Genomic DNA, 20,580 nt, shown 5'->3' with positions numbered 1-20,580 from the left:
TAAATATGTCTGATACCAGTGGTATCCCACATATATTTAAGACAATTTTTTCAGGACTGTTAACACCCTTCAAAACAGTTCTGGGCATTTTTCCTAATTTTGTCCATTCTATCTTTGGCGGCCTACCACTCCTTTTGGGACTCGTAGCAGGAATTTTATTGTTGATACTTCTGCTCCGATATTGCAAGCCAAGTCGCAGACAAGACTGCAGCAACGATGGAAGAAACGACCCTAGCTATACGCTATCGGGACTGCATAACTAAAGTCCTTGGATTAGCCCGGCTAAGAGATCTGAATATGACCTGGTTTCTTTCATTCAGACCCATCTGGCAGAATTGCATCTTACCTGTGCTTCGATGTATGCTATGCGGAGAAGAATGCGTGTTGGACGTCTGTCTTACACTACCATCAGCAGTACCATTGGATACAGATACTTTGCTAAGTCCTGTAACGGCTCATGCATCGTGTTGTCCCCAGCGGCTACCGATTCTGATGACGGCATCCGTTGAGACTTCACCACTACGATTAGGGGGTAGTGAAGTACGAGATGAGAGCAACATCACCCAGGTACGACCTGCTGTGAGCATTGCTGATCCTGACATCGATGATAGCAATCATTCTCACGACTGCACAGTTGCGGCATTTTCAAACTTGGTCGAACTTTCACCTGAAGCGGTAGACCACTTTTTTGAAAGTCTGTCTGAAATGATGTTCTCCCCTGAACAAAAAGAATAACTTTTAAGCGACAAGTACACAGCGTTCCCTGAACTCTGAATTCGGCCTTCGGCTTTGATAAACAAAAGCTACTGAAAATATTTGGAACTATATATTTTTTTTCTCTCTGAAAGCAAAATTATTTTTTTCCAATTCCAAAATATTTACCTTTTTTCTGGCAAAGAGTACTCTGCTTAAAGTAGAACTATTCTTAGAGAACAGAGCTTCTATTTTTAGGAACTCTAGAGACAATATATTACCTCAGCCTCTAGCACATTTACAGCATCTGTATTTATATGTGATGGAATGGTCTCGACCTTCTTTTCTGTATTAAGAGCCATTTCATGTGTAAATTTCGCAAATCATTCATGCTGATATATATATATGCATCTTTTACTGAATGATTACACTGCTTGAAAAGCGTACAGTACCAATAATCCTTTTTCATGTATTTCGCATACAGCATTTCAAATGCAAAAAATGTATTTTGGGGTGGGTTGGAATACACATGCACCTTTTATATGTTTACTATTGCTTAGTTTTAGTAATGATGGACATTAGATAGTGGAGTGGGTATTGTGTTTTTATCTAGGAACCTAAATCGATATTTCTATTTTATGCCCTTGTTCGGCTATAATCAATAATATCCCTATAAAGGCATAACGAATCATATCCATATTTAGTCGTAGTCCATGCAGTCACATTAAGCAAGGCTACTTCCACGGACTCCTAGAAAGCACAAGTTCTCTAAACAAACCAAACCTCCAGCAACCTGGGAAATCCCCCTTGCTTTTGTTTTGATTTCATCCTAGAACTCCTGTAAAGCACTGTAAGAATGGCCAGTTCTTAGTGACATCTTTATTGACGTCTTATGTCCAACCTTACGTCAAACCCGGCACCTTTCAGGTATAAATATACCAACGTTGCCTTATGCAAACACACGGTGGGGGTTTTGTTGCAGAGCAGCTATCTACTTGGCCGAGAGCCCAGCTGATGCGAGAGCCCACGGACGCTGCCCCTCCCTTTTGACGCACTGAGAGAGACGGTGTCTTTTCTCCTGCCGAGAAATCCAGCTCCGGTGTTTCCAGATACCTTCGCGGGTTACTGGGATTTCGAGTCCTGAGAGAGAGATACAAGACTTCCTGCTTTCTAATACCCAGGTACGGAGCTGACTAAACCCTTAAAGAGAATTCTTGAGTCAGATTCTTGGCAAACCCAACTTAACTTAAACTGCTACTTACTTACTCCTTCCCACGTATTAGGCTTAGGTCAGGTATACCGGGGTAGACGTATTTAGAAGCACCAGTTGAGTACGTTAGTCAATGTATATATGTATGTATATATTTTATCTATTTTAAAGTATCATATGGCTCAGAAACCATATCAATGCTTTTACAGTATTATTTTATAATCCTCCTTTTACTATACGCACTTTACTTTACTAAGTATTGCAATTGTGGCAATTCATTTCTCTTGCATGAGAAAGAAGACTGATCAATAAATAACACCTTTTATTGAAAAAGCCCGTCTCTCTTTTCTCTGCACTCTGGTGAAACTAAGTATGCACACTTGACTGAGTGAAATAGCTGTCTATTGTTTTCACACGACTCTAGAGATACACTCTTATTCTGGGGGAGCAAAGTTGTCATGTTTTATGGTTGTCAGAAGCTAATCCCTTCTTGTCTATCCAGGGAGGTTAAACTCCTCCTCGTTTATTCGCGAAAGTTTCTAGTGACCTCTGAGCTAGCTGGCAAACCTTAAGTCTAATATAGTCAGTAGAGACCTAGTCGACCTCAGTCCTACGTCTACACTGCTGTTTATATTATTCCAATGCGCAGAGCCTATTGGGAATATAGGAACTACACTACACTTCTTTCCTCCACCCACCCCCTGGGCCTGCCGTTGCCCCCCCCCCCGATTCCGGTCGCAGCACCGGTCCACTCAACTCACAATTGAAGAGTTCCCCTATCCTCCCCTTCCTACAACACTTGTCCTAATGCCCCTCTCTGTGGCCTCCATCTTCACTGCCGCTCAGCTGTGAGACATGCTTCTGACATCGCCGCCCTCATCCTAAGCCATAAAACTGATGTAGTTATCCTAACCGAGTCGTGGCTCAATGATTCTGCCTCTCATTACCTTGATTTACTGGACCCACCAAACTACAACAATGTTAGACTTGATAGACAAGTAAAAAACGAGGGAAGCAATGCATGCACCTACCGCTCAGACCTCCTTGTCACAGAACTCCATGCAGAACCCACGGACTGCTGCAAATATCTTACCCTATCCATTAGTAATAACTCTACTCAGATATGCAAATTGCACATCTTCTATCACCCCCCCAGTCATGAACAACACATTAATTGATCTCCTCAGGGAAATCATTACTGCTAAAGTCTCCCCCCATTCCAATGACATTTTTCTCTGTGACTTTAATCTGCATTGGAATGACCCCATTGACTCCCAGGTCAACGCTGTCAAAACCTTCCTCGCTAACCAATCACTCACCCAGGCCTCCACCGTGTCAACCCACTCAAAAGGCGCCATGCTTGATTGGATCATCGCCAAGGCATCAGCGGTCAAGCTGAATTCAATTGATCCATGTGACTGGTCAGGCCACCACACCATCACCTTCCTAATACCCGACTGCCACATAAAAAGACATGGGCAACCGGTGAAACCGAAACATTGCCTCAGAGACACTACAAACCTTAACCTTGAGAAGCTGGCTGCTCACTGCGAGAATGACCTACACCCCCCCAAAATCCTTCTAAGGTCAACGACCTCACAGAGCACTACAACTCGACTATGTCCATCATTTTAGATGATCTGGCCCTGCTAAAGCTCAAAAGGTCCTAAATCAAAGACAAAAACACCTGTTTCAGCGGACACCTCATTAGCAAAAGGAGAGCTCTCTGACTCAAAGAAAGAAATTGGAGACAGCACGCCTCAGCCCCCCAACTTAAACTTTCCAGCCAGGCCAGAAATACCTACGACAAGAACATCTTCATTTCCAAAAAAGAGTTTTTCAGATCAGAACTGGAAAATGCCAATAACAGACCCCACAAACTATTCGAAATAGTCAAATTTCAATCAAACAAACTAGAATCATCCAAAGAAACTACAAAATCACTAATAACCTGTGATGAGTTCTCCTCCTTCTTTACTATCAAAATCAATTTGTTAGGTATCGAACTTAAAGCTAGCTCAAACTTCCCTCCTCCTCTTATCGGGACCAATCTCTCCCCTCTTCCTGCCCAGACAACACCCAAAAACAATGCTCACTGGTCCTACTTTGAACTTTATGATGACTGTAGTAAATGTCCTCTCCACTGTTCTTCTCTGGATAGACTGTACTATGATATCTGTGACATCATAGAATGCCTGGGTGTCCCTCTGGCTCACAGTGTCTCTCTCTAACTTAGTGTGGCAGTTGGTCATCTCAGGCTGAGCTGCTAACAGCTGGCTCCTGGTGGGGTTTACCTCTGATCTTGACCTGTCTGCCTGACTTGGAAGGAACTTGCAATAAAGGATCTTGACATACACAGTGGACTGTGCATCTTCCTTTACTACAACTTGGCGACATTTTTAAGAGGATGAACCTACGTGTGAATTAAGGAAGCTACTACAAGGAAGATCTTAAGACATGATACATAAGCTTAAAGGTAATGCCCAGCTGACCCCACCAGTGTCCTGTTTCATCTTGGACAGCCTGCACCTGGGCATTTGTTATCAATGAGCCTCCTGTCACCTTCTTGCTGTCTGGATAAGTCTACAGCTACGCTTTTCTCTAAGGCCTGTGGTGTGGTGTTTGTCTTTTTTATCTGGCCTTCATTCTATTGGGAAGCGTCGTGGTGTAACAGAAGGTTTCATCTACTTTATCAGTGGTCTACTATTGTTTCTGGATCCTATATCGATATCCAGCAGCGGACTTCTATGTGCCTGCATGTGGAAATAAACGTAAGCTTCAGCGGAATTCTATGTGGAATATCTACTCTGTCCCTGCACCTTGGAGGAAGGCATGTGGTCTGCGTTTACTTCAGAGAATTTTATGTGGAATATCTACTCTGCCCTGCACCTTGGATCAAAACTCATTGTCTGCTGAAAGGTATCGCATGTGCACGAGTTTGTGACTTTACACGTCAGGTAGGATGGTGACTGTGCCTGCGTGTTTGTTCTGCGTGTTTCCTGGTGAATTGAAGCATTGCTGTTCTTTGCCAAGTTGGTTAACTCACCGTCGTGTGTGTTGGTGATGGTTGGCCAGCAGTGATCTTCACGGTTTCCCTGTCTCCGTTCAATTGATGACGTGCATAGAGCGTCCTGGGCAGTCAACGAACCTCTGCTCACGCAGCGACTTTCAAGTGACGTCTTGCGTAGTTCCTGGAACTCTTCTTTTACACCTCCTGTGACGTCGCTTTGCCTTTGACTCACGTCGTTACGCATGACGTAGCGGCCATTTTTAGTTTGTGTATGTTGCCATAACAACAGCTTTCACTCGTTGCTTTTGACTCAGCGCGTTTGTAGTCTACGCCTGAAAGTCGGTGTTTGTTTTGCCTTCAGTGATATACACACCTGTGTATATTTGGAGATCATCTTATTTTCCTGAGGATGCGTACCAACAGAGTTTATTTGGTGAAAGTGCGGAGCAACGGAGTGAAAGGGTTTTGCCTCATAGACTGGATGACATCTTATTTTTATGGCGAGATTCAACGGAGTCTGCAGGGAGCTCAGTGGTGTCTGCGGGGAGACTCCGGGTGAGAAGTCGCTCACCGGAGCTAATTTCATTCATCTTTTACATTATTTGTTGACATTTCACTGCCTTATGTGTACCCATCTTTGGGGAAGTTGTTTTGTGGGTTGCCAACATCCCAGTTTCGTTACTTTCTTTAGGCAGTGGTGTTTGCGGGTAGTCCATGCCCCATAGTTGTGTGTTGTTGCCCATATGTTTGGTTCCCAGCTTTATTGTCCTGCGATGTATCTTTTCAGGTGAGGTTGGGTCTTTGGGTGTGCCCCATTGTTGTGTGCATGTGTGTAGTTTTTGCCCAAATTTTGGATAGGTTGTCTGTTCCCATCTTTCTTCCCAGGGTTATTGTCCTTACCCTGTGGTGTACCCTTTTATGGGGAGGTTGGGTGTTTGCGGGTAGTCCATGCCCAATTTTGTTCCCAGGATCACTGTCCTGCAGTGTACCCTTCCAGGGGAGGTTGAGTGTTTGTGGGTAGTCCATGCCCCATAGTTGTGTGTTGACGGGTAGTCCATGCCCATTTTTCTTCTCAGGGTTATTGTCCTTACCCTGTGGTGTACTCTTTTCAGGGGAGGTTGTGTATTTGCGGGTAGTCCATGCCCATTTTCGTTCCCAGGATTACTGTCCTGCGGTGTACCCTTCTCAGGGGAGGTTGGTGTTTACGGGTAGTTCATGCCCCATTTTTCTTCCCAGGGTTTTTGTCCTGCGGTGTACCCTTTTTAGGGGAGCTTGACGGTTTGTAGGTAGTCCATTCTCCATACTCTGCGCTGTCTTCTGCTTTTAGTGGAGATTGTTTGTGCACTATGTTCTTGTCGAAGTCTACCTTCTTGCAACTCGTGGCCAGGGTTTCAGTTTGGTATGATTTTGCGCTGTGATTTTATCATACGTTTAGTGTCAGCATATCTTTATCAGGGGTAGTTTTTTTTTCTTTGGTGAATTCTTGTGAAAGGGGTTTGCTCTCTTGGATTATCTTAAGTGAATCTTAACCCTATTGTGTCTCTCCAGACTACACTCATTTTTGTTTCTAGGGTGTTTACCCTGTGGTGTACCCATGTGTGGGGAGGTTATGAGTGTTGCCAGCTAACTTAGCTGTTTGTCTTGTTTTTTCGAAACCATTCTGTTTCATTAAGGGAGGGGGATGAGGCATATAGTGACATAATGTAGTTTTCTTTGTTCATTTCTCTGCTAATGATACCTCATGCTAACGTCATCTCAGGTCATACATTATTACTTTTGGTTCATCTCAATTTCGTACTTTCCTGCTTATGTTGCATTTGAGGTATTTTGCCGATCGTTTCTTTATTCTGTTCTTATTCCATGAGGGAAGAGGATGTGTAGTAAATGTCCTCTCCACTGTTCTTCTCTGGATAGACTGTACTATGATATCTGTGACATCATAGAATGCCTGGGTGTCCCTCTGGCTCACAGTGTCTCTCTCTAACATAGTGTGGCAGTTGGTCATCTCAGGCTGAGCTGCTAACAGCTGGCTCCTGGTGGGGTTTACCTCTGATCTTGACCTGTCTACCTGACTTGGAAGGAACTTGCTTTAAAGGATCTTAACTTACACAGTGGGCTGTGCATCATTCATTTACCACAACGACCATTCCTAGCTTAGCTTGCTTTTCACTTCCTGAGGCGGAAAGCCGGGAAGGTTAGAGGACGCATTTTATAACTGTGTTTTAAAAATCTTTTGTTTTACCTCTGGTATTTCGCCAGCCACTATTGCAGAGTCTGCTTGCTTCCCCAATGCATCTGGCCCCCCGCAGCCGATTAGGAGCTGCCGCGGGGTTACACTCCATCTCAGCCGCCATCTTGGGGGTAGCATTTGGGTTGCGGTGCAGTAGCCTGGCCCCTCCCACCCTCACCTGCTTGATATGGCCATCACAGCTCGGCCGCGCAGCGGACGAGCCCAGCGGGCGTGCCAAAGGCGAGCCCGTCTGCGCCCGTCCGCGACCTTTCACCGGCCAGGGCCAGAGATGCTGCCCGTTTTAACATCTCAGGCAAGATTATTTACAGCAGGTGGGAACTGATGTCCCTCAGACCATCTGGGTGTTCTCACCCTCAGCTACTTTCTGCTGAATCTTTCTTTAAGAACTACTCATGCAAGGCCTGTAGTTTCCCGTGGGATAACCCCCACGCTAGGACGGCACAATCTCTACTTGAACCCGAAGTGTCACTTACCCTCTCCGCCGGCTTAATAAACTGTCGGTCTTTGGTTAAACACTCCTTCAACATCTCCCAGTCTCTTAGCGACAATGACTGGGACTTATTATTTCTGACCAAAACCTGGCTAGGCGACGAAACTAATCCCGCTCTGACCCTGGCCATTCCTGCTGGCTATAGCATACTATGTGCCAACCATCAGAATGGCAAAATCGGAGGTGGTATCGCCATTTTCTATAAATCAAAATGGACTATCTCTTCATTCCACTATGAGCCAATGGACTCTATTGAGGTCCTCCCTTTCTGTATTAAATTTTTCGCATCTATTTCTTGCTCTGGCCTTTTGGTATATCGTCCCCCTAAATCTAGTCCTTCGCATCTTTCCCACCCTCACGGATTTTATCCACCAAGCGAGTATACGGTATGCCAATTTCACTTTACTAGGAGACTTGAATCTCCATGCGGAAGACGCTACCTGTCCTCTTAGTACTAATTTCGTGTCTACTCTGGTAAGTTGTGGCCTTAACCAACTAGTCACTCTTCCCACCCACAAAGCCGGCCATATGTTGGACCTTATCTGTCTGAATCTTCCAGATATCTCGGTCAAGGACCCTAGACCAGTTATATGGTCAGATCATTATCTTATTCCATTTGTTATCCAAATGCGGCACCATGATAGACCTATTGTTCAGGCTAAGGAATATGGCAGAAACTGGAGTAATATCGCCTCAGAACTCTTGCTTGACCATCTCGCTAGTCCCAATCCTCCATGTGCCCCCGATCTTGACCTGCGTATAACTCATCTTAATAAATGGGTGACTACAGCCATTGATCTAGTGGCCCCCCTTCAGCCCATTAAGACCTATAGATCCTCCCCTGCGGCCCCCTGGTACTCAGATGACCTAAGACAAAAAAAGTCCGCCTGCAAATCCTTAGAACGCTGCTAGACATTGACTTTCTCGACAGAAAGTAAACTGAAGTACCGGACGGCCCTCAAAGAGTATCGAAAATTGATCATAACTCACAAAAGAAGTTACCTATCTGAAAGAATAAACAAAGCTCACAATTCTTCTAGAGAAATATTTAACACAGTCAAATCTTTTACGGACCCGCAGGCTCTCAATTGCCTACCGCCAGTATCTCAATCCCTCTGTACCCTTCTCTCCGAGTTCTTCGAAGAGAAAATCCATCTCATCTACGCTTCCTTCCCCACTGCTGTTTGCCCTAATATCCAGGAAGACCAGCCAGCCAACCATGCCATGACACCTGTCTTTGCAGACTTCCTGAAAATTTCGGAAGACCTCTTCCTCCAGGAATTACTGATATGCAAATCTGGATCTCATCCGTGGCCGGCTCAACAATATAAAATCTTAGCTGCTCTCTTAAACCCCCATCTTAACCCCATTTGGAATGCCTCCCTGAGTTCTGGCATTTACTCAGACGTATGGAAACATGCCCTTCTGGTTCCTATTTTGAAAAAGGCCAACGCGGACCCAGAGAATCCGGCCAATTATAGGCCCATTTCCCTTCTCCCTGCCCCGGCCAAGATTCTCGAAAGGCTTGCTCATAAACAGCTGGCCAACTTCATTGAATCTAATGACCTGTTACATAACTCTCAACATGGATTCCGTCCTGGCTACAGCACGGAGTCGGCCTTGATAGAAATGGCCGACTCAGTGCGGTGGTCATTGGACTGGGGATCGAGGGCGTTGTTGGTGCTGCTGGACCTCTCGGCGGCGTTCGACACTGTCTCTCACCCGATCCTCCTGAACCGTCTCAGATCCATAGGCATTCAAGGCACGGCCCTCGAGTGGATTGCCTCTTTCTTGTCCAACCGCAAACAACAAGTCCACACTCCTCCCTTCACTTCTCTCAGTAGGCCACTCAAGTGGGGTGTCCCGCAGGGCTCCTCATTGAGCCCGCTTTTTTTCAATGTCTACTTTTCCCCTCTGGCCGAATTAATTTCTACGACAGAAATTAAGATGACTTCCTATGCTGATGATATTCAGCTTCTTTTCTCTTATGATGTCCCTTCCCCGACCACCTTTGATCCTTTAAAAAACTGTCTCAGGGATATTGCGAAGTGGATGGATCTTAACTTTCTTAAACTCAACGCGGGAAAGACCGAGGTCCTATTTTTTAATCAACATTCCCCTCTGGACTCGAATCTTTGGTGGCCAATTGACTTGAGCCCCCCCCCAAAGACTCAGTCAGAAATCTAGGCGTCAGATGGGACAAGTGCTAATCTTTCCATAATCAAATCCAAACTGTCTCGGCGGCCTGCTTTTGTAAAATAAGGATGATAAAAAAAATTATCAATTATTTGCCCAGCAATACTAGTAAAACAATAGTCCAAGCCCTCATTACATCGCATTTGGACTACGCTAATGGACTGTACCTCGGCCTAACAGCGGGATTGTGCCATAGACTTCAGATAGTCCAAAATGCCGCAGCCCGACTAGTCAGTGGAATCTCACTCAGAGAGCACATTTCTCCACACCTGCGGAAATTACATTGGCTGCCCGTCCATAAAAGAATTGAGTTTAAAGCCATGACCCTGGCTTTCCGGATCACAAAAGGACATGGATCAGCCTATCTCACATCATGTCTTTGTCCTTATCACAACACCCAAGTCCTCCTCTCCAATTCTAAACTGCTACTAGTTGTACCGAGATTCAAATAAGCTTGCATGGGAGGCAAATCATTCCAAGTGGGCGCTTCAAGCCGCTGGAACAAGCTCCCGATCTCCCTTCGCCTGACCCAATCAGAGCCTATTTTTCACAGATCCCTGAAAACCCACCTCTTCTGTTAGGATGCCTCCTCCATCGCATAGCAGTCTGAGCTTTAACACCGGGACACCCCGTTGGGGTAGCTGCGCGCTTTATAAAATACACAAATAAATAATAAATAAATTCCATCTCGAAAATTCTATCCTCCTAAAACCAAATACCCACTACAATTAGCCTCCCCCGCGAACTGCTTGGCAGCGACCTCCCTTCGCATCGTTCCCATTTGGACTGCAATCATCAGCTCTTCCCTTCTTCAAGAGTCCATACCTGACTCCCTGAAATCCGGGTAAGTCATCCCCATCCTGAAAAAACACCCTGAATCCGGCAATTCCTGACAGCTTCAGACCAATTTCTAATATTCTTGCGAAAGTGCTGGAGTAATGTGTGCAGCTACAACTCAGCCAACATATCGCTAATTTCAATCTGCTCGACGAATTCCAATCTGGCTTCAGGCCTGGACACAGCACTGAAACTACTATTCTTCACATTGTTGATGATACGCTCCAAGCCCTGGACCATGGCAAAACATGCCTCCTGATCCTTCTGGACCTCTCTTCGGCATTCAACACCGTCAACCATGAGAAACTTCTCAAACACCTCGAACACAGGATGGGTCTAGGAGGTAACGTCATCAAATGGTTCGGTTCCTTCCTCCAGAACCGCACCCAGAGATTCTTAGTCAACAGCAACCTATCAGCTCCCTCCCTGATATCAATCGTGTGTCCCTCAAGGCTCTACTCTGTCCCCTACCCTCTTCAATCTCTACCTTGAACCCTTAGCTGAAATTTTTCACACGGCTAACATCTCCTTCCACATGTACGCCGATGATACCCAGATATACATCAATATCTCTTCTCTGGAGGAGATTACCCACCTGAACGATGCCCTGAAAGTGACTGTCAATGGCTCGCCAATAACCAGCCCCAACTGATTGACCAAAAAACAGAGTTCCTCCTCATCTCCCCCCTAATAACATCCAGGAATGGATTAACTCGATCACAGCACTCAACTGCACACCGACCATAGTGGATTCAGCCAAATCTCTCGGTAAAACCTTGGACAGCAACCTGAATATGCGCGAACACATCAACTCTATGGCCAAAATGGACAGGTTCCATCTGAGCTACTTGAGAAAACTAAAACCCTTCCTTCATACTGCCGACCTAAAAACCGCAGTTCAGGCGTTAGTAATCTCCAGAATTGAATACGGCTGCTCTACCCTCTCTGACCTAACAAAGACTTCCACAGCCCCTCTAAGAGCTTGCCTCAATGCAGCAGCTAGACTCTTATCTGGCTCAAGAAAATTTGACCACATTTCACCACATCTGAAGGCCTTAAACTGGCTTCCTCTCGAGGCCAGAATCCAGCTCAAGCTGGCCTGCATCACACACAAAGCCCTGTACAAGAACTCCCCAGTATACCTCGCCCAGAAAATTGTGGTATCTGGGAAACTCAGAAACTCCCGGTCCAGCAGAGACCTTGTGCTCCAGCCACCCCACTTCCGCAAGGAAAAAACTTATAACCGAGCGCTCTCTGGGGCTTCTCCAAGAATTTGGAACTCGCTACCATCCTCCATCAGAAGAATACCTTCTCTGTCAATCTTCAAAATGGAAGCTAAAACCTTCCTAATGAGCAAATTCCTCCAATAACTCTCCTTGATCGCACATGCCGCCTTTAATCATGACTTTTGTTTCTTTGCATAATCTCCTATACTGCTTGGCACTCACTGTGTACCAACTCTCACTCCTTCAAATGTTCTGCTGATTCCCTCTATGTTTTGCTATCTTCCGTCCCCTCGTATACAATTGCTGGTTTACCCTTTTTATCGCTTACATGTCGCTTGCTGATTTTGGTTCTGCACTGATTATTGTATATAACTCTGGCTTTGTCCTATTGTTGTTCAATTCCCTAACCCCGATTCCTTATTTTTTTTGCCTATGCCTAATGCAGTACGTAACATGTTTATCCCTGTAAAGCGGTTTGATACCCTAACCGGTCATGTTCGCGCTCTATAAAACCTCAAATAAATAAAATTAAAATTCATTCATTCACCAAATAAAACAAAGACCATAAATATTGCAACATCCGAACCGCAAGATGTGCCTCATGACCGTGGGAACCTATAGGAAAAACAAATTCAGCTCTTTCATTAGGTAAACACAAATGATATATTTTCTTTAAATGCTCAACATTACGTTGTATCTAATAGACATGTTAGAGCATTCAGAGCAATGGGTAGATAGGTTGGTCCTCTCGTCTTGTCTTCTGAAATTGCGTGTACTTTGTGTGTTGCAAGAGTGACGCAAACAGCGTCATAACTAGGCCCCTCACTTTCCAGCGCATTTTTACATTTCACAAGTTGTTTGCGGTGGAACAAGTGTGTATTTCACAAACGGTAGGGCACAGGCACCTATATCATCATACAGGAATACTCTCATTCATACTTGTTTTCATTTTTGTTATGATTTTTTTTGTAAGGTGTTATTTATTATTCTTGGTCACAGTGACACTCCCTTAACATATATGGTCCTGAGTATGGTCTCACGTACTACTGACACAACAGACCGAAACTCATATATTAACTCTTGGCTCCCTGGATCAATTGATGCATACAAAGGACTAATTCCATATACTAAGAGAGTGGACTTTCCATGCATTAATCTACGATGTGTATTGAGACTTTGATCTACTGTACATGTACATGAAAATTGTATGTTGGTTTGTGTGTGATTTATGTACACCATACATTTTTTTTTGTCCAGTTGAAAACAATACAGACAATTCTTTTCAATCTTTGATTGTGTATGTCTGTTTCACCTTGTTTTGATCAATGAATATGATTATTTCTTTGAGCTTTTACCTTCAGTTAATTTCTGTTGGTAACAACATTTGAATGTAGATCTACTGTTGCTTACATTTTTTTTTACAAATGATCCCCTTGCTAGCAATTTACCTTACTCTCCAGCCAAGACTCCACCTCCCTGACAAGGACAGAACTGAAGACACATTTGTAAGTGTTTGCAAACTTTGTTGGTCGCAGAACACCTTACAAACAGATTAAAGTTAGGAGCTGTGGGGGGCGTGGCCAACCGGGCAGCGAGATGGCCGCTCTGTGAGTGTGCTCCGCCGGCTACACATAGAAATCCTTCATAATCCTTCTCCATGACTTAGAAGTGCCTGGTTCTAACCGAGAATCGGTAGCGGAAGCAGAGCTACTCCTCTGACCTAAGTTTGGAGCGCACTGATCGCTGACAAGCGCAGCTACAGCCTCTCAAGACCTGGGCGGGCTGTGCGACGCGGGAGACCCGCTGCTGCGGAGCCTACACCGGGCGCCGCTTCCCACTGCAGACCGGTGATCGGCGGGCCTTCCGGGGCCCTGAAAGAGGCGGAGTGCGGACCCCGGTGATTTTGCGCTGTCCTCTTCGGAAGCCGCCGGTGAGTTACTGCTGAGCTGCTGCGGGGATCTACACTTACAGTCTCCCCGTTGATTCGTGTAACCTGACGCTGGGCTCCCGGGGGCGGACGGAGAGATCGCGCCCGAGACGAGCCCGCCATTTTGCTCGTGTGATTGGTGACGGTGAGCCACACGGCTGCTGGGGACTGGGCCTGCTCCCGCTGCCTAGCGGTGGGTCGTGAGAAACGGACCTGTGGGAGTAAGTGCCTTCCGGATACAGCCCCCTAAACTGACACACAACACTCCCGACTGCTGATTTGTACCCGCGCCTATGAAAAGAGTTCCTCCTAGCTGCGGTAGTGCCCAAATACCTGTGGCTGCTCGTTGCCTGGCGGGGTGAGCCTGCTCGGCGCTTCACTACTGGCGGCCGTTGGACTGCTCTGGCGCGCAGGAGTCCGGATGTCACCGACATCTTGAAAACTAAGTGCACTCGCCTGGGCCCGGACTGCAGCTTGACTCCCCCATGTCTGCCCGTGCAGTGCTGTGGACAGGCGCGCGACGACGTGAAGGCTTGGCTGGGCTGTATGCACAACGCCCTTGTGTACATCTGGAGCTGGTGAGCTGCCCTGCTTGTCGCTGTGCGTGATACCACGAGGCCCTCTCTGCTGTGCGGCATCTCACGCGCCATACTGTTAGCTGCAAGATGGGGAAAAATGACGCGAGGCAGCCTAAGATCAATTTTGAACAGAAGCGCCTTAACAAGCAAAATGTGGCGGATCAAGACGCGGACGAGTCCTCGTCACAGGGTGCCAATGCGGACGTGGACTTTAGGGCACTGATGATGGAAGTCCGGGCGAGCCTGAAAAGCATTGACACTAAATTGGATGCAATGTCCTCGCAATTGGAATCGGTTAAAACCAAAGTGGATGCCCATGAAACGAGACTAGACTGCTTAGAAAACAGGCAAACTGAGTGCTGCGAATTCCAACAACAAACTAAACAGCACATCACCAATATTGAAAAGGAATTGGAGTCCCTACGAGCCAAGGCAGACGATTTGGAGGCGCGCTCCAGGAGATCGAATATTCGCATCACGGGAATTCCGGAGACGGCGAACACTGGCAAGATGGAGGTGTTTGTGGCGGACCTCCTGCATGAACTCTTCGACCCGCACCTCTCACAGGTATTCACGGTTGAAAGAGCGCACAGATCTCTTGGGAAGGTACCGCCGCCGGGCACACCGCCCCGTCCCATTCTTGCTAAACTGCTGAATTTTCAGAACAGGGACCTCATCCTACGCCTCGCTAGGGAGAAAGGTGGGATCACGCATAAAGGGAACAACATCTCCTTTTACCCTGACTTTACCCCCCTGGTCCAAGCGGCTCGAAGGGAGTTCCTGCCAGCTAAGAAAATACTGATGCAAGCTGGTATCCAATACGCTCTTTTGTATCCAGCTAAACTGAAGGTAGTCCATGAACACACCACACACTTCTTTACAGATGCGAAATCCGCGCTAAAGTTTGCAAAACACATTAGCGGTCCTGGGGCGAGGCGTAAGTCGCCGAGACTGGACAATGACTCTGACCGGCTTAGTGATAATGATTAATATGTTGGCGATGATTGAACTGTGGCGCTATCTATCTCCTTACCTCATGTCTTGCTTAACTGATCAAGTCCCCACCGCACATTCTATTGCTCTGCGTGCCTTACCTGGAGATGAGGGTGGGATCCGGGATATTGCCCTGTTACATAGGTGAAACTGCTGGTGCGCACAACGTTTCTTATGTTCTGCTGATGGGTCGTGAGACGGCCCTGTGTTGTGATGACCGTTTGGGTCATGGAGAATCTAACTTGAATGTAGCCACCCTGTGTAAGCAGGGGGTGTAAGCCAGGAGCACCACGCCCCATGGGGTGTCTCCCACTGTTCGTGTTTCTAGTTTGTCGACACGATATGGGTTTCTGTCATTGGGCTTTGTCACAACCTGATTGGGGGGTTGGTGAGGGAGTGGGGTGGCGGGGGGGGTTGAATTGTTTGCTGATTGTTCGAAGTTGGTGCTATAGAGGATACTGTCAGGCAGATGAATCACATGCAATATTGCTATACTCAAATTGGGCCGGGGCGTTTGGAGGGGCTGGAGCGGGTATCGGGCTGGCACTTACTGTTCTCAACGTAATGCGACATGGGGAGTGTTAAGCTGTGGACTTGGAACATTAGAGGTTTGGGGGACCATAAGAAAGCCAGATTGATGCATGGCATGCTTGCTAGACATAATGTCGACATATGTTTTTTGCAGGAGACTCATGTTAACTCCACTCCTTCGACTAGATTGAAGCACTCGAGATGGTCACAGGTGTATTCTGCGATTTATTCCAACTATGCTAGGGGTGTAGCAATACTCATTCGCAGAGGCCTGGACTGGCAAGAACATGACATTATACTGGATGGGGAGGGCAGATATGTAATTGCGCATGGATCACTACAAGGCAGACCACTAATACTTGCGGCCATTTATGGCCCGAATGTGGATGATCCGGAGTTTTTTAGAAATGTCTGGGCCCGGATCATGCTGTTAGATTGTTCGCACATTGTCCTAGGGGGCGATTTTAATGTTACACTTAATGATGATTTAGATCGCAGAGGTGTGAGCAGGCCTACACACACTGGTGCTCGACAGTCGATTCTAGATGTGATGGAGGAGGGGCTGTTGTCGGACGTGTGGAGGGCTAGGCATCCTGTGGACTCTGTGGGGACATGCATAACAAACAAAAACAAGAAAAGAGAGGTCAGATCAAACACTTGATCAGTCTAAGCGTAAACTACACAGACCACAATTCAAGGAGTCAACATAAGATTAGATTCTCACATCCGATTTGGGTGATAAAGAAAGCCCTCACACACTGACCTAGTCAGTGTCATGCTTCATCATCGGGCCCCACCGACAGAGGCCGAATGCCTCTGTGGTGTGCTACGACGCCAGAAAGACTGCGGAGCAGGTTTTTTGTGTGTGGAGGGCGTGCTCTTGTTTACAGTGAAATATTAAAAGTGCCTAAAGCAAGGGTATCGGAAAAAATATATTTAATAAATGATCCCTGAGGCACAAAAATAAGGAGTATTACGTGTCTGTATTTATATGCCAAGGTTCAAGGTTGGTGAAATACAGAATATACTCAGTTCATTCCAGTCAACATGTTTCAGCCATAAGGGTGGTATATTACCGTGGCATTCATCAGGACTATACCCCGGCGGTATGGGCTCTCTAATCACCCACCCTAACCTGGGGAGGGTGAAAGTGAAAAGTAAAGAGTGAAAAAAGTGCATAAAAATTGTGGAAGAGTAAAAATACTCAATTCCAAAAATACTCCGTAATTTTGGAGTGTAACTGCACCTGTAAAATAAGAAAAACACATAGACAGACAGAAGACAAACATAAACAATGTTAATATGAGCCTTCCTGGCTAGTCACAGTGCTCCATGAAGTGTGACTCAAGTGGTAAATCCCAAGGTAAACATAGATTTTATGCACCATCCAGATAGCCCCTAAGGATGATAGCAGATATCTCTGGGAAGTGATGTGCTAGAAAAGTGCTATTTACAAGAAAAACGATTAAAATGGGGGATTTAAAAACGCAATTGCGTGTACTCCTTATGAAGGGATCAATGGACCTAAAAGGTCTGTGCCCCTTCAAGTAGGTATTAAAAGGTTCGTGTCTCACTTTCAAAAGGGGCGCTACTCGCACCATGGGTCTCGGGAGGGGGTCGGAGCGACCTGGCACATCCTAAGGACAGACAAAAAATATATATACATATGGTACAATGGCGACGCCCAAACAAGTACTTAGCTCTGGTGACAGAAGGCGTAGCAGTATGTGTGTCATCGTAACTCACGCCCTCAGCGCTTCCGACCCGCTGATCAACCTAGTAGTGACCTCCAAACCGGACCCCGAAGATAGACAACCGGGGCCGGTAGACTTGTTTTTAAGCACAGCGGTCGCGTGTGCGCCCTGTTTCCGGGAGGGCGTGTCAGGCCGAAAGAGAGGCTAGAAACGCACACGCCCACCTACGCTTTCCACGTCTCGCTCAAAGCGAGGCTTGGGACTCGGATGACAGTTCGAGGCTTGGTAGTCGGCTAGGTCCTAAAGGACCGGTCGCGTAGTAGCGCTAATGTTAATTATAATGCCTAACAGCACGTAGTGCATTATATGCGGACCTTTACTACAATGTACATAACTTTCAAAATGTACTTAAATTACCAGAAAAGGCAGTGAAAATTAAGCAATTGGCTGCACACCAGAGCCTTAGTGTATGAAAAAACCATTTTCACCCGTAGTGCATACACTGCCTAACAATCTTACTGCATAAATGAAAATGAATACATCTATGTTGGAGGCAATGCATTGTACATAGGAAAAAATCCTATAGGTAGGGACTAATCTGTGTGTGCACAGATAGTCCATGGAGTGAATCATCATGGCTAATTACAAATATGCAAACAAAACCGGTTGGTTGAGGTAGATGTGTAGGGAATATTCTTATCAAGACAATACTGAGCTCCACGGAATGTCATCGTTGAGCCCATTGACATGGGTGCCCAGACGATACACCCAACGTTGCTCCTTTTCAAAAAGTCTACTGGTAATGTTCGTTGTGCCCTTCACTTCCTCGATTACCGTCCACCTCATGTCATTGGTAGTGTGGTTGCTGTCCAAAAAGTGGCGGCTCAGCTTGGTAGTTAGTTTTTTACATCGGACGTTGCTCCGATGTTCGCAGATGCGTTGTTTTATTCTGCGCGTTGTCATACCAACATACCGTAGCTGGCACGGGCACGTGATCAGATATACCACATTCATGGTGTTGCAATTAGTATGTTCCCTTTGGGTCCATACCTTGCCCGCTTCCAATGAAAGGGTTTTGGTTGCCTCTGTCAAATGACAGACACTACAATTAGAGCACGGAAAATGCCCTACAACTTTGGGCATCCCCCATGAGCTGGTGACTGTAGGTGTAGGTTCTGAGACTTTTTCTTTGGGACGGGTGTGCACAAGAGAGTCCTTGAGGCTACGACCCCTTTTGAAAGAAAATAGCGGTTTCTCCCAATTCTCTCTAAAAGAGGTCAGAATACTCCAATGTTTGTTGATGGTTTTCTTCATCAGGTTAGACAAACTGTTATATGTTGTAACACACGTGAGGGGTACTGTATTCTGGTTGATGACTTTCTCCTCTAAGAGTGCCTCCCTTGGTTGGTTCCTCGCTCTCTTGAAACCTTTGTTCAGGATTTGTGTTGGATACCCTCGGTCTTTTAATATCTCAGTGAGGCTCAAGGACTGTTCTTTGAAGTCCGAGATGGAGGTGCAATTACGCCTCAATCTAAGAAATTGCCCATAGGGGAGGTTTTCCTTCAAGGGGCGTGGGTGGAAGCTACTGAACTCGAGGAGGTTGTTTTTTGCGGTAGGCTTGTGATGTGTCTTGGTCACAAGGCCTGTTCCTTGCACAGAAATCTCAACATCCAGGAAGACAATCTCCGACCTACTCTTGGTGTTTGTGAACCGTAGATTCCGGTCTAGAGTGTTGATCCAGTTGAGAAATAGATCGAGATCAGTGTCATTCCCAGTCCATAGTAACAGAATGTCATCTATGTAGCGCTTCCACAGAAGCATTGAAGATGAGAAGGGTTGGGAGGTGGGTAGGATGTGTCTAGCTTCAAAATCAGCTACATACAATCCCGCCACGCTTGGAGCAAAAATGCTGCCCATGCTGGTACCCGAGCATTGAAGGTAAAGTTTGTCTTTAAAGGAGAAATAATTCTCTTTCAGGGCAATTGTTGCACATTCAATGATGAAGGTTTTTGGAGTTTGGAAATCCCATTCCGTGGAGTCAAGTGATTCACCCAGGACTCTGATCGTATCGTCCTGGGGGATACTGGTATACAGGCTTTCGACGTCCAGTGTCACGAGAGTAACTGAGTTTTCAGGGAAAGTGACATCAGATAGTAGACGTAGGAGACTCTTTGTATCCTTCAGATAAGTTGGAGTCGACTGCACTAAGGGTTTTAGGAAGTATTCACAGAATCCGGATAAGGGTTCAAGGAGGGAACCGATACCAGAGACAATGGGGCGCCCAGGTGGTGGGAGCCTGTTTTTGTGCATTTTTGGTAGCGTGTAAAAATAAGGAATTACATGTTTAGAATTCGTCAAAAAAGCCGCCTCGTTTTTTGACACATGACCCTCCTCCTCTGCATGTTGGACAAGATTTTTGATCTTGCTTGAAAGGGGTGCGGTGGGGTCTGTTGTTAGTGGAGTATAGTTCCGGATGTCCCCCAGCAGTTCGTAGCATGTTTTCTCGTAGTCAGCTGTGTTTTGGATCACAATACCCCCACCTTTATCAGCCGGCTTGATGGTGATCGTACTGTCATTCTGCAGTTGTTGTAACGCTTGGTATTCAGCAGTGCTGAAGTTCCCAAAAATCACGGGATTTTCACAGGACTCTAGGTCTTTATACACAGCCTGTTCAAAAGTGGTAATCGCTGCGGGTGTGGTATGAGGAGGAGGGGTGAAGGTTGAACTTGGTCTCAAACCTGTATCCCCTTTTCTCATTGCTTCGTTCGGGTCATCCTTTCCTTCGAAAAAAGCTTTGAGTTTCAGTTTTCTGAAGAAACTAGCGAGTTCGCAGTGAAGCTTAAATTTATCAGGTCTGGCTTTAGGGACAAAACCCAGGCCTCTCTCAAGCACCTGCACTTCAGTGGGTGTCAGTACTCTGGTGGAGAGGTTGGTCACTAGGCTT

This window comes from Lissotriton helveticus, chromosome 2_1 (assembly GCF_964261635.1).
Source record: "Lissotriton helveticus chromosome 2_1, aLisHel1.1, whole genome shotgun sequence".
In the NCBI taxonomy this organism is placed as follows: domain Eukaryota; kingdom Metazoa; phylum Chordata; class Amphibia; order Caudata; family Salamandridae; genus Lissotriton; species Lissotriton helveticus.
Note: the sequence above shows the minus strand (reverse complement) of the source record.